We start from the raw sequence: 11241 nt of genomic DNA, 5'->3' as shown, positions 1-11241 counted from the left end.
GACTAGTTCAGCCTCTACCACCTGGACCTTTGTTTAATTTCATGTTTAGCATGGCTCTTCTCCGTATGTGTATGCCAGTGAACTTGCATGCCCTTTCTCCTGTTCAGCTGCCTATTGTTGATTTATCTTAGCAGATTTGCTTTTCAAACTTCAAAGGAAAATCTGAATACCCTATAAACTCATCCTGTATGGCATCCTAGGAAAACTAGGACATGAGGGGCTTGTGTTCAGGGGTTGAAGACCACAGAAGAAAGTACCAGTTTCAGCACTACATAGCAAAGGATCCTTTAAAAACTCAGCACTGACAGTGACAACCTTCATCGCCTGACTGAGGTGGCAATTGCCAGGTTCTCCACTGTCTGTGCTGCAGAGTTTGGATGGAAGGTAGTAGGTTTCATACACACTAGATGAATAGCCTATTAAGTGAAGACCAGGAGTCTGGTTTTCAGAAGAATTTGAGAAATGGAGTAAATCATTTCCTCTTCTTTAAAGTTAGTAATTTGCAAACATGGGGTTAAACAACCCAGGCTTGATCAACACTATTTTCTCACACTCTTTTGGCAAATTATGTACAATACAGTGCATGATGGGAACTCTTGTGCCCCTCTTTTCAAATTGAAAATGAGCACAGACTGAGGAGTGAGCAACCACAGTTCTACTCAGTTTCTCTGGAATTAGTATGTGACCTGAAACCCTTGAGTTTACTTCTCAGGGATCTAAAAGAATAAACAGTTTAAGAACTGGTTCTGATATTTGATTTCTAGCCAAGCCACTAACTGTTTAACCTTGGAGCAAGTGTTTGGTTGATTTTCAAGTTCAGCTTCTTCATTTGTTAATGACCATTGTAAGGACAACTTAGAAATCAATGTAAGAAATATAATTTTAAGCCAGTCACATAGCATATACTATAATCCCAGTACCTGGAAGGAAGAGGCCTGGACATCAGAAGTGTAAGATCATCCTGAGCTAAATAGCCAGTTCAAGGCCAGAGTGGGGTAAATGAGACCCTAGTTCAGTTTTTTTTTTTTTTAGAAAACAACCTAAACAATAAAAATATGTATTACAGTTCAGCTTAATTTCTACCTTAAATTCCAATTGTACTTGAATGACAGATATATAGCTCCACTGACCTAGAACCTTCTGCCCTTTCTCCCTGTGGTTGTAACCAAGTTCTAAGGGGATTTATAAAGATCCTACTAGTAGATTGCTCATCTGATTCCCATGTCATCTGTCCATATTAATATCTAAATGTTCAATTTTTTAACCTTTAACATCAGTCCAGCTTGGGAATAATAGTTGACCTCTCAGATGTAATTCTTCTTTTCATCCACGGCTCTCTGCACTTTCTTGACACATTTGGATGTGTGAAATCAGTCTCCGACTCCCAGGCCAGTCTGGAGCTTAGAAACTTGTAAGGTCACCAGTGGCGTCTTTCTCAGACAGTTGAGAGATCTCTTCTGGACTGTCTCTGTGCTGTGACATTGGATCATTTTAACGTGCACAAACTTCTCTATGGTTTCTCTTGTTCCTCTGTTCCTTGGCTGGGGTTCTTCACAAAAACTCACCAATATAACAATCTTTCCATTTCCTTAGTGTTTTTGTGGAGAAGAACTAGTGAATTGATGTATTTGCTCTTGGGATGTTTCTCCTCAAATCTTTTATCTCTCCCCTGAGAATGTTAGCTTCCTCTAATACAGAGCAAGGATAATACTTCTTCTTTGTCATCTGCAATACTGTTCCTTTCCTGGGGTCACTGAATGCACTCACAACTCACATGGGGAGTGAACACAGAGATGAGACCCAGGAAGAAGCATAGGAAAGTGGTGGGGTGGGTTTACTTGTTGTAACAGGCAAATGCATGTGCACAAATGAGAACACACAGAGAGCAGATATATCCCTAAGTCAAGTATTTACCATTGTTCTCTTATATCTCCCTGACTCCCCCAAGCTGAGGGATCAGGAAGAGAGAAATCACTAAGAGACAGGGCTGGGAAGAACAGTGGGACCAAGACTATGATGTTGATAACATCAAGCAAGAAACAGCTACTATGTTTGAAGAGCATGTGGTAATTAAACACTTTTGGTTTGGTGGTGTCATAGGGGAATAGTTTGTGGGAAGCCTAAACTCTTTTAACAATATAAAAAAAAATGGGTTAGAGGCAGCCCAGTGGTTGAGTGCCTGTTTAAGATGAACAAGACCTCTGGGTTTGATCTCCAGTGTTACACACACAGAGGGGGTGGGGAAGAGGGGATAAGGGAGAGGAGAGAGGGGAGAGGGAGAGGGAGAGGGAGAGGGAGGAGAGAATACACCAAAAAAATAGATTTTGCAAGATCTTTCTTTGTTTTTGTTTTTCTGGTTACCAGATGATAATCATTAGCCTCTGCATGTGACAGAGGAAATACACTGCGGTGACTCAACATAGCTGACCTATGGAAAAGAACTTGACCTCTGAAACCTTAGTCAGCCTCTTTATTTCATTATTATTTTAATTTATTTATTTGTTCACTTTATATCTTGATCCTACCCTCTTTCCCAACCCTCTTCGCTCAGAGTCCCACTTTTACAAATCCTACCCTCATCCCCATGTCACCCTCACCTTCCCCTCAAAGGAAGGGAAGCCCCACGTGGGTACCTCTCTGCCCTGGGACATCCAGTGGAGGAAGAACTAAGTGCATCCTCCCGCACTGAGGTCCAACCAGGCAATCTGGTTAGGGGAAGGTATACAATGACAGGCAACAGAGTCGGAGACAGTCTCCACTCCAATTGCTAGGGGACCCACATGAAGACCAAGCTGCACATCTGCTACAAATGTGTAGGGGGCCTAAGTCCAGCCCCTGTATGCTCTTTGGTTGGTGGTTCGGTCTCTGTGAGACCCCATGGGCTCAGGTTAGTTGACTCTGTAGGTCTTCGTGTGGTATAGTCAGCCTGTTTAAACTAAGTCTGCATGAGCCTTTCTCAAAAAAAAAAAAAATCAGCTTTTCTCCTTAGATCTTTTTTATACTTTTTTTTTAAATTCAAGTGCATATATTATGTGCTAGACTGCAAGTCTGTGTGAACTTTTGAGATAAAGAAAAAAGCAGATGTTTCTATTTGCAACCCGCTGAGTGCAGAACTTGGGTAGAGAGAGGCTTGTCTGACATGTTTCGAAACTTAACCAGTCATGTAAATAAAACCCTGAAAAGGCCCATCCCTTTCAAAGAGTGATTTCATTTTCTCCTTCCGAGTCATTCTTCCTTCAACTTCCAAATGATGCACATTCATTTATGCTTCTGGGCTTTGTTGGGTTGTTTTTGTTTGTATTGTTTGTTTGGGTGATTTTTGTTGTTGGTTTGTTTTTTTTTTATCATAGCAGCTTCCAAAATGCTACCCAGTGGTCATTTCCTCTTGGCACTCACATTCTTTTGTGATCCCCTCACTTAGTGTGCCATGGGACTAATGTCTAGGGAAGAGGCATGGCAGAAGGGCGGAATGCTGGGTCCATGGCTGAATTGTTTTGATATGGATGGTGCCCTCTACGCTCATATGGTGAACATTTCACCCAAAAGGTGTTGATATTAGAATGTGAGTCTTTAAAAACTGATGGAGTCAGGCAGTCAGTGCCTTCATTAATGGATTTCATTGCAAAAGAGCTTGGAGAGAGACTCCCTGTCCCTCTGTGGACACTGCATATGGAACTATCTATGAGCAAGAAGAGAGGGCCACACCAGACAAGGAATCTTCCATCATCTCAATCTTGGGCTCTGTAGTGGTTTCAGTGAGAATGATGATCCTCATTGGTTCATACTTGAATGCTTGGTCCCTAGTGTGTAAAATTGTTTTGGGGAAAATAAGTAAGTATGGTTTTATTTGAGGAGGTGTAACACTGGGGGTGAGCTTTGATGTTTCAAGAGCTTGTGAATCAGATTTAAGCCTGTATCTACAGCTTCACTGACATACTCTCCTGCATGTTGCCTTGTTCCCACAATGATAGTCATGGATGCACCTACTGAAACTGTAAGCAAGCCCCCAATTATATGTTTCCTTTTGTAAATTGCCTTGCTCAAGGTGTTTCTTCACAACAGTAGAAAAGTAACTAAGACTAAAGTGGAAACCTAAGAGTTTTTTGGAAAGTCAGTTGTGTTAGTTGGATGGGGTATTGCTGGGGCAAACACATGAAGAAATGTTTAGGTGAAGTGGACACAGGTGAAAGGCAAAGGCAGACTCATGAAAGAACGTTTAGCCGAAGCAGACATAAGTAAAAAGATGTTCTGCTAAAGCAAGCACATGAAAGGACTAGGGCTGATTGGCAGAGTGATGTCAGCTGAGACAGACTCATGTGATGAGGCAAGACCAATGGAGGACACCTGATATTTGAAGGAAGTATAAAAAGGACTCAATGGACAGTAAAGAAGGTTGAGAATTTTTCCTGATTAATGATGATTCTTAAACACTTTAACCTCCCTTTTAGCCCACCAGAGCCAGTGAAGAAGAAAGGATACAGGGGAAGTGAATCAGTTTAGAAAGTTTGTTGTTGTTGTTGTTGTTGTTTTCTTTTTGGAGCAACTCCCATCTGTGTTGTCTGGAAATCAGTAGTTCAGTTCACAGGCCAACAACAGCAGCAGCTCGATCCACTCACAAACACTTCATGGTCACACCAGCAGTCCATTTCGGTAGAGTTGGGTTGGCAAATACGAATCAGCAGGTGTGGCACTACCTAGCAGAGACAACCAGGCCTCAGCCTCGGCGCAACTCAGCAAGAGGGACCAGGTCAACAGGGACTCCAAGAAAAGTTTGGCTGTGTCTCTCTTGGCAAATCAAAGATCAGCAAAGGCACAAGACCAAGAATCATTGCACAGCTAGCTCTGTAATAAGTCTAGCTCAGCCTCCTTCACTGCCAATCAGCCAAGTCTGCAGAAGCGGCAAGAAACTGCAGCACACCACCAACCAGAAGATTTTTGGTGTTTCTCTCTATGGAATCCCGACAAATGGAGCTTCACTACACATGTAAGGCAGAGCAATACATGTGTCATTAGCGAAGAATCCTTCATCACATGTCCTTTCACGTGCTTGCTTCAGCAGAACATCTTTTCACTTATGTCTGCTTCAGCTAAATGTTTCTCCTTCATGAGAAAGACTCCCCAGCTTCCAGAACTATAAGAAATAGATTCTGTCATTTATAAGCCACTGTCTTCATTTCACTTCTGTTGCTGTGATAAGAATTCTCTGACAAAAGCAACAATTTTTTAATAAACCTTTAAGGAGAAAAGGTTTATTTAGCTTGCATCATCTCTAGCTCTCCTGCTTGCTCCCTCTGATGAATTCCAGTGCCACTGTCTGTGAGCCACCCCAGGAGAGACTGGGTTCAGACTCCTGCCAAAACCATGAGAAAACTGAAGCCTTCAGCACAACACAAAATGATCCTTCCCTAGCTGCCAGCTGAGCTGTGTGTGTGTGTGCCTGTGTGCCTATGTGTGTGCCTATCTGTGTGTGTGTGTGGGGGGGGGTCTTGTGTGTTTGTCTGTGTGTGCATGTTCATGTATGGGCATATATATATGGGTAGGTATGTATACATATATGTGAAGGCCAGGAGATAACCTTTGGTATCATTCCTCAGGCACCATCTACCTTTTTTTTTTAAGACTAATTAAGTATTTTTTTACTTTTTATCCTGAAAGCAGCTTCCCTTCTCCCTCCCTCCTCTCCTCACAGTTCCTCCCTCCCTTTTTCCTCAGAAAGAGGAGCCCCCACCCCATGGATATCAGCCAATAGTTGGATATCAAGATGCAGTAAGATTAGGCACATCTATTGAGGATAGACAAGACAGCCCAGTTAGGGGAAAGGGATCTGAAAGTAGGCAATAGAGTCAGAGATAGCCCCTGCTTCCACTGTTAGGAGTCTCACATGAGGACCAAGCTGAACAATTGTTACAAATGTGCAGAGAGCCTGGGTCCATCCCATATATGCTCTCTGATCTGTGGTTCAGTCTCTGTGAGCCTTTGTGGGCCCAGAGTAGTTGAATATGTAAGTTTTCTTGTGGTGTTCTTAATTCATTTGGCTCATTTAATCCTTCCATCCCCCCTTCCATAGGATTCCTCAAACTCCACCTTCTGTTTGGTTGTGGGTCTCTGCATCTATTTCCATCAGTTGCTGGGTGAATCCTCTTGATGACAGTTATGCTAGGCTCCTGTCCCTGCATGTCTTGCAGGCAGGACAAATTGTGGATTGAAGATTTTGTGGCTGGGTTGGAATCCCAATCCCTCAATTGAAAGTCTTGCATAGTTACAGTAGATGGCCGTTTCAGGCTCCATGTCCCCCATTGCTAGGAGTTTTATCTAGGGTCACCCTCATAGATTCCTGGGAGTTTCCATCGTCCTAGGTTTCTAGCTCATCCCAAGCATGTTCCCCCACCTGATTCTAGTTGTCTCTCCCAATATTCTCTCTTTCTGTACCCACCCCCCCACCTGATCCCTCCTGCTCTCATCCCCACCTCCTCCTCCACATCACCCCCTTCCTCCATCCACCCCCCATGTCTATTCTATTTTTCTTTCAAAGTAAGACTCAAGCCTGCCACCTTGGACCCCCATTGCACCCTAGCTTCTTTGGTTCAGTGGATTGTAGCATGAGTATCATGTATTTTATGTCTAATATCCACTTATAAGTGAATATATGCCATGTTTCTCTTTCTGTGTCTGGGTTATTTCACTCAGGGTGACCTTTTCTAGTTCCATCTATTTGCCTGAAAATTTCATGATGTCAAATTTCATTATTATTTTTAATAGCTTGGTAATACTCCATTGTGTAAATGTACTACATTTTCTTTATCCATTATTCTGTTGAGGTAAATTTAGGTTGCTACCAGTTTCTGGCTACAACAAATAAAGCTGGTATGAACATAGTTAAGCAAGTGTCCTTGTGGTAGGGTAGAATATCTTTTGGTTATATGCCCAGGAGTGCCATTGCTGGGTCTTAAGGTCTCTTCCCAATTTTCTGAGAAACCGCCAAATTAATTTCTAGAGTAGCTGTACAAGTTTGCACACCCACCAGCAATGGAAGAGTGTTCCCCTTGCTCCACATCCTTGCCAGCATGAGCTGTCACTTGAGTTTTTGATCTTAGCCATTCTGATGGTCTTAAGTTGAAATCTAAGAGTTATTTTGTAAAAGGGAAACTTAGAGTCATTTTGATTTTCATTTCCCTAGTGACTAAGGATGTTGAACATTTCTTGAAGTGCTTTTCAGTCATTAGAGATTCCTCTGTCAAGAGGAATCTTTTTTTAGATTTGTTTAGATCTATACCCCATTTTTTAATTGGGTTATTTGGTTTGTTGGTGTCTAATTTCTTGAGTTCATTATATATTTTGCATATCAGTCCTCTGTCAGATGTAGGGTTGGTGAAGATCTTTTCTCATTCTGTAGGCTGTCATTTGTCCTTTTGACAGTGTTCTTTGCCTTACAGAAGCTTGTGGAGAGAATATCTCATGTCTGTATGGGTATAGCACCTGTCAATAATAAATCTGATGGCCTGTCGCTTAGGCAGTAAATAGGAGGTGGGAGGATTCTAGGATGGTGCCGGAATCGAGGAATTAGCCTGGGAAGATGGAAGCATGGTGCATGCTTTAATTTAATTTATGATCTATTCAGAGATGAAACTAGCTATATGGCCAAGATATTTATAAATATATTTTGAGTCTAAGTCTTATCTCCGGTAGCATGAGACTAGAAGGAAGAGCCAAACCTAACTTCTACAGAAGCTTTTCAGTTTCATGAGGTTCCATTTATTAATTATTGATCTTAGCACTTGAGCTATTGGTGTTCTGTTTAGGAAATTGTCTCCTATGCCAATGTGTTCAAGGCTATTCCCCCACTTTCTCTTCTGTCAGATACAGTGTTTCCAATTTTGTGTTGAGGTCTTTGATCTACTTGGACTTGAGTTTTGTGCAGGATAATAGATATGGATCTATTTGCATTCTTGTACATGCAAATTAGACCATCCAGTTAGACCAGCACTATTTGTTGAAGATGCTTTCTTTTTTCCATTGTATTGTTTTTTCTTCTTTGTGAAAATCAAGTGTCTATAGGTTTATGGGTTTATTTCTGGGTCTTCAACTCAATTCCATTGATCAACCTGTCTTTGTTATGCCAATACCATGTATGCTTTTATTTTAATTGCTCTGTAGTACAGCTTAAAATCAGGAAAGTTAATACCTCCAGAAGTTCTTTTTTTGTACATGATTGTTTTAGATATCCTGGGTTGTTTGTTTGTTTGTTTGTTTGTTTGTTTTTCCATATGAAATTGAGTATTGTTCTTTTAAGGTTCATAAAGTATTGTTTTGGGATTTTGATGGGAATTGGGTTGGATCTATAGATTGCTTTTGGTAAGATGGCCATTTTTACTATGTTAATCCTACTGATCCATGAATATGGGAGACCTTTCCATCTTCTAATATCTTCTTCAATTTCTTTCTTCAAAGACTTGAAGTTTTGGGGCTAGAGAGATAGATCAGAGGTTAAGAGCACTGGCTGCTCTTCCAGAAGACTCAGGTTCAACTCCCAGCACCATCTGGCAGTTCACAACTGTTCTAAGAGATCTAACACCTTTACACAGGCAAGCAGACAGATATACATGCAAGCAGAACACCTATGCACATAAAAATAAAAATGAATTATTCTTAAAAATCTGGGAAGGAAAAGCCTTGAAGTTCAAAAAGGTCTTTCCCTTCTTGGTTAGAATTAAACCAAGATATTTTGTATTATTTATGGCTATTTTAAAGGGTTTTGTTTCCCTAATTTCTTTCTCAACCTGTTTGTCATTTGTATATCGGAAGGGATGCTTTTTTTTTTAGTTAATTTTGTACCCAGCCACTTTGATGAAGGTATTCATCATCTGTTGGAGTTCCTGAGTAGAATTTTGAAAGTTGCTGTCTCTGATATGCTATCATATCATCTTCAAATAATAATACTTTGACTTCTTTCTTTCTAGTTTGTATCTTCTTGATCCCCTTTAGTTGTCTTATTGCTCTTGCTAAATTTTCAAGTATTATATTAAATAGATATGGGTAGAGTGGACTCCCTTATCTTATTCCTGATTTTAAAGAAATTGCTTTGAGTTTCTCTCCATTTAATTGGATGTTGGCTATAGGCTTATTGCCTTTATTATGTTTAGCTATGTGTCTTGTGTCCCTGATCTTACCAAGACTTTTATTATGGAGGGGTGTTGGATTTTGTCAAAGATTTTTCATCATCTAATGAGATGATCATGTAGGTTTTTTTTAAGTTTGTTTATATGCTGGATTACATTGATGGATTTGTATATGTCAAACCATCCCTGCATCTCTGGAATGAAGCTTACTTCATCATGGTGGATGATGTTTTGATGTGTTCTTGTATTCAGTTTGTGAATATTTTATTGAGTATTTCTGCAACTATATTCACAAAGGAAATTGGTCTATAATTCCCTTTCTTTGTTGAGTCTTTATGTAGTTTAGATATAAGGGTAAATGTAGTCTCATAAAATGAATTGGGCAATGTTCCTTCTGTTTCTATTTTATAGAATACTTTGAGGAATGTTGGTAATAGCTCTTCTTTGAAAGTCTGGTAGAACTCTGTGCTAAAAACCTAGGGCTTTTGCCTATTTTGGTTAGGAGACTTTTTACGATGAATGCTATTTCCTCAAGGGTTATAGGATTTATTTGGATTGTTTTTCTGATCTTGGTTTAACTTTGGTAAATGGTAGCTATCTAGAAAATCATCCATTTCATTTAGATTTTCCAATTTTGTGAAGTAAGATTTTAGAAGTATGACCCAATGATTCTTTGGATTTCCTTGGTGTTTGTTTTCACTTCTAATTTTGTTGATTTGGATATCCTCTTTGCCTTTTAGTTTGGCTAACAGTTTGTCTATATTGATGATTTTCTCAGAGAACAACTCTTTGTTTTGTTGATTCTTTGTAATATTCTCATTGTTACTATATTATTGATTTCAGCCTTGAGTTTGATTATTTCCTGCCATCTAATCCTTTTAGATGTGTTTGCTTCTTTTTGTTCTAGAGCTTTCAGGTTTGTCCTAAGTTGCTGGTATAAGATCTCACTAATTTTTTTATGAATACACTTAGTGCTCTGAACTTTCCTCTTAGCACTGCTTTTGTTGTATCCCAAACATCTGGACACTTTGGACATTCATTTTCATTGAATGCTACAGAGTCTTTAATTTCTTTCTTTATTTCTTCCCTGACCTAATGGTCATTGAGTAGAGAGTTGTTCAGTTTCCATGGGTTTGTAAGGTTTTTGTTGTTTCTGTTATTGTTAAAGTCCAGTTTTAACCCATGGTGGTCTGATAAGATACAGAAAGTTATTTCAGTTTTCTTGTATCTGTTGAGACTTGCTTTGTGACAGAGTGTATGGTCAGTTTTAGAGAAGGTTCTGTGAGATGCTGAGAAGAAGGTATATTCTTTTGTGTTTGGGTAAAGTGTTCTGTAGTATCTGTTAAGTCCTTTTGAGTCATAACATTTGTTAATTTCATTATTTCTCTGTTAATTTTCTGTCTGGATGATCTGTCCTTAGGTCAGAGTGGGATGTTGAAGTCTCCCACTATTAATGTGTGGGGTTTGACGTGTGATTTAAGCTTTAGTTATGTTTCTTTTACAAAAGTAGGGACCCTTGCATTTGGTACATAGATATTCAAAATTAAGATGTCATCTTGATGGGTTTTTTTTGATGAGTATGAAGTGTCCTTCTTCATCTCTTTTGACTAGTTTTGAAAGTTGAAGTCTAATTTATTAAATATTAGAATAGCTATTCCAGTTTGTTTCTTGGGTCTGATTGGAAAATCTTTTCCCATCTCTTTACTCTTAGGTAATGTCTATATTTGATATTCAAGCGTATTTCCTGTATGCAGCAGAATGGTGGATCCTGTTTTCACATCTATTCTGTTAGCCTGTGTCTTTTTATTGAGCAATTGAGTTCATTAATGCTGAGAGATATTAATGCTCAATGATTGTTAACTCCTGTTATTTTTGTGGTGGTGTGTAAGGGGGGGGTGAATGCCACTTTCCTTCTTTTGGTTTTGCTGGTGTAAAATTGTTTTTTGTGTTTTCTTGGGTGTACTTAATCCCTTTGGGTTGAAGTTTACCTTCTAGTACCTTCTATAGGACTGGATTTATGAGTAGATTTTGTTTAAATTTGGTTTTGTCATGGAATATCTTATTTTCTTCATCTATGGTGATTGAAAATTTTGCTGAGTATAGTAATCTGGGCTACCATCTGTGG

Source organism: Grammomys surdaster, unplaced genomic scaffold (assembly GCF_004785775.1).
Source record: "Grammomys surdaster isolate TR1022 unplaced genomic scaffold, NIH_TR_1.0 170, whole genome shotgun sequence".
Lineage (NCBI taxonomy): Eukaryota > Metazoa > Chordata > Mammalia > Rodentia > Muridae > Grammomys > Grammomys surdaster.
The sequence above is the reverse complement of the archived record's forward strand: the minus strand, read 5'-3'. Positions refer to the sequence as shown.